Here is a 4,559-nt window from a genome sequence, read left to right as displayed (position 1 = left end):
TTTGAATATTTGACCAAGGAGGAGTCAGAATTACCTGTGGCCATTGCTTAGTGGTTGAGTGGGAATAATGCCTCACGGGGAGTTACTTAGACTTACATAATAAACTAAACCTATATGGATTTCAAAGAAAAGTTGACATCTTCCTTGTGATGAATTACTTCTTCCGTTTGCCGTTGTTTTTTTATTATCTATTGTTATTATTTCAATTGATAGCATTCCTGTTATGCTTATTAAATGCTACTTGTTATTCTGTTCCTACACATTATTTATTAATTGTGAGTATTATTACCGGGGTGGGTATTTTCGGTGTTGTAGTATCTTATTGAGCTCGTCACTCATTGGCATTCCCGTTGCCCTGGCGTTTTATGCCAGGTACCGAAGAAACAGAAGGAAACACCGAAACTTTACAAGGCAACATTCAGCCTTGGTTAGCTTGAAGAGTGCCCAAGTTCCATGAACCATTTTTCTAAGTTTTCTAGTTTTTCTTTAGTTTTCTTTATATATATATATATATATATTTTTAATGTACTTTTTTTAATGTACTAAGACTAAGTTTTAAGTTTTATTAGAGTTGTAATTTAAGAACTTTTAATTTCTGTGTTGTTAATTAATGGATGCTTGTAAACTTGGTGGCAACATTGATGAGGAGTTCTTAATTAAGAAAATTGATTTTATGTTCTAAATCTTATTATGATGTCCTTAAATTTTGAGGCGTCACAGTACCCGGTAACACGATGCAATTAGGTGATGTGTATGCAATTGGTGTGAAATATGTCTTAAGTTCCCGGGTCGGGTCCATAAGTGCTTCGGCCATTGTTTAAGGTGAAAATGCTCATATAACTCTAGACATAATGGATAATGCACGAAAAGACTTGATAGTCTTCTCGATCTCAGGGTCCAATTCAACTAAGTTCGGTAGGCGTCAAAGTCGTCTGTGCATAAACTACAATCACCATACTCGCGTTGTCCCTGGTGTGCCAAAAGGACTTCACAACTCAAAGACAACAAATACTCACAGCGAGGAACGACAATGCTTTACTCGCCAATGGACGCCACATTGGTTGCCTAAATCTGAGCTCAATCTCAAGCTTATGGTTGTTTTCTTTTAATTTAAGTTTTTGTGAGTCTATTTTTTTTCTTTTTCTTTTTTTTAACACTTTTGCACTGCAATTTTTAGCTCACTGCTACGCTTGATATCACTTCGCACAAGACTTACAAATTCTGCACACAAAACCAGAACAAGAAAATAGCAATTAAAGGAAAATCCCAAATTATAAACTAAATTAAAAATTAACACTAAAATAGCTAAATACGCTAAAAGTCCCAGACCATGGCGCCAAAAATTGGAATGTCGTGAACCAATTTTCCCAAACCCTATTAAGTAAGCATAGATAGCAACTATGGGTATTGCATCCATAGGGACTACTGTATATGCCAATACTATTTTAATTGTTAATTTCTCAATTAGTTTAATTGATGATTGATGGTTGATGGTTTGTTCGCAAAAGTGCTTATAAAATCCTAATTGAAAAGGCAATAAAATGATAATGAATTAATTGGGATTGGGAACTTAGGGTTCGAATCAACCACTAGCTTTGTACCCGAAATTATGAACATGAATTATGCAATGAATGAGTGAAACGAGCCAATTCCTCAACTATAAGTCGGGAATTGGAGAGAAATATAAAATTATGTTGAAGCACGAACACGCACTATCTCAACTGACATGGATTGTCCACTCTAAACTTGTCGTGGCACAATCTGTCTAGTCATAGCATAGTGCGTCTCAGGTCTCGCAAACAACACAATGAAAACATAGTAAAGCATCCATTCTCAATCACAGGAATTGAATGAAGAGTGAAGGTAGAATAACATTGAATTAAAAGTCAAAAGTTTTACAACCATCTCACTGAACACATTACAAAATCAAATATTACAATTCCGGTTACTTAGTTAGGGTTTCATCGATACCCTAAGAGAGATGCTCAACCGCTCATAGAGAGGGAAGAAGATGAGATGGAAGTGGTGAAGATGGTAGGAGCCTCCATGGATTATCAAGCTTTTTTCCTTAGCCCTAGTTGTCTCTCTTTCAGCCCTAGAAAATTTCTAAACCCTAATCCGCGTCCATTTTTCTTCCTTTTATTCTTAAAAAAACACACTAGAAATTTTGCGCACGCTTCCTAAGGTGGGCCGCTCAAGCACCCAGCTCGAGCAATGGTGGGACGCACGTTCAATGGAGGATGGCCACACATGTAGTGGACTAACAGGTAGTGAATTTTCATTGTTCGAGTGAAGGATCTACTTTTATGCTACTTTTCACTTGAGATTGCGTGTTGTTCACCAAACTTGCACAAGTACACGAAACGCATCATCTCTGCCAAATAACCATACTTTAAGGACTATAAATGTAATTTAAATCGCCTCAATATGGTACCTTTCAGCCTACAGCAGAACCCGAACAAAATGCGCCCAGATCTATAGGCTAAAAATCCGTAAAATGGATTTATGGGTTGAGCTCCTTTTTTTAATATGTACTATATATAATTTATAATATTTGTAGTACGGATATCATAAATGTCATAACTGTATGAATTTTAAACTATAATTAAAGAAAATACAATGAGTTATAACCAAATAATATTGAAAACGTAACTAAAAACCTATTTGGTTATAATCAAAATAAGTGCCTCAATAAGTCATAATCTTCTATATATATATATATATATATAAGTATTGTTTTGCTTTTCGTAAGTGACACATTCTATAGTCGTACTTTTTTTTAAAAAAAACCACCTCAGCATACATTTTCTATTTACATAGAAGTTATGTCGCTCTTATCTCTTTCTACTCTAACAAACCCACAAACCCATTACACTCACTTAACCAATTTTATAAGGACTTTATTTTTTGAGAAATACTTCTTTGACAAATCCAGTTTGAGTTTTACTTTAAATCTACCTACAAATTCTATATGAATTATACTTTAATTGTACAAAATCTTTCTTATATTATTTTACACAATCACAACTCACAAGTGGAAATCGACAATAAATATATATTTAGAAACCGTTTCAGATTCTGCATTCGGTTACTTCTTTAATTGCTATAAGTTCTTCAACATCCCGTCTGGTTTTTGATTTTTTTGTATTTGGTTCATTGAATATGAAGATTGTTAATTTTTTATTTATATTAAAAATAGTGTTTTACTTTAAATTTTTTCTCTCTCCTATGTGGTGCATCTCTCCTCTCTTCACTTTTAATTTTATAATTATTATTTTTAATATCAAAATTAGTGCTTCTTTTGCCATGTTATAATTCAATATCATATAAAATCATTATATATATTTATTTAAATTACACTTTTGTAGTACAATAGAGCTAAAATTATCAAAATAAGTGTTTCTTTTACTATGTTGTAATTTAATATCGTATAAAAGTATTATATATACATGTATATATATATATATATATATATATATAAGTTGGATTTTTATAGCATGGTAGGGTTAAATTATTAAAATACTCATAAATAATTTATTTAAACTTATTATATATTTATTTAAATAATACTTTTATAAAATAATAGGGCTAAGATTATCAAAATAAATAGTAAGAATTATTCTTTAATTTTAATTTTTTTTTAATTTAATCATTATTTTTAATATTTTATATATAAACATATATATAAATAATTTAATTAAATTTTATAAAATATTATTTTTTAAAAATTATGGGCTTGTTTGGTTTGTTTTTGGGAGAGTTGTTTTTTAAAAAAATTTCCAAAATTTTGTTTTGTTTGTGATTTTTCTCAAAAAATTTTCAAAATCACTTTTTCTCTCTTACACATCAATCAATCACTTTTTCACTCTCCTCTATCATTCTCAATCACTTTTTCTCTTACACACATCTACTCAATTATAACAAAATATCAAATTATCTCAAATTCCCAAACTCCAAAACTGCTTTCAAAATATACAACCAAACAAACTAAAAAAAAATCTAAACTCTCTCCTCAATTTTTTGTTTGAAAATCACTCTCTCAAAAACAAATCAAACACACCCTATATTTTAACTTGGACATTGTACGAATTAACTACTAATTAGTATTATAATAAATTATTATTAATATCATAATATATCATAATTAAAAATCATAAAAAAATAATAGCCGAATATATAGAAATATTTTGAAAAAATGATTAAAAATTATTTTTTAATTTTTTTTAATTTTTTTGTAATAGAAAAAAAGTAAATCAAAAGGTGTAAAGTGACTTTAACCTATTTTCCAGAACACTATAGTACACAGTTTTTCGATGTTGATTTGTTAGACGGAGTCATATCCGAGTCTTCCAGTTGCTGACCCAGTTGACCATTCCCCCATTCCAATCAAAGTCACTTTCCTAGGACAACAAAGAGGGCATACGTGTTTTTTTTCGATGTTGATTGGTTTGACGGAGTCATATCCGAGTCTTCCACTTGCTGACCCGGTTGATTCTTCCTTTCCAATCAAGTCACTTTCCTGGGACAACTAGGAGGGCATACGTGTAACGTGTTGTTTG

The sequence above is a fragment of the Camellia sinensis genome, chromosome 13 (genome assembly GCF_055761805.1).
Source record: "Camellia sinensis isolate YWXY chromosome 13, ASM5576180v1, whole genome shotgun sequence".
Lineage (NCBI taxonomy): Eukaryota > Viridiplantae > Streptophyta > Magnoliopsida > Ericales > Theaceae > Camellia > Camellia sinensis.
The sequence above is the reverse complement of the archived record's forward strand: the minus strand, read 5'-3'. Positions refer to the sequence as shown.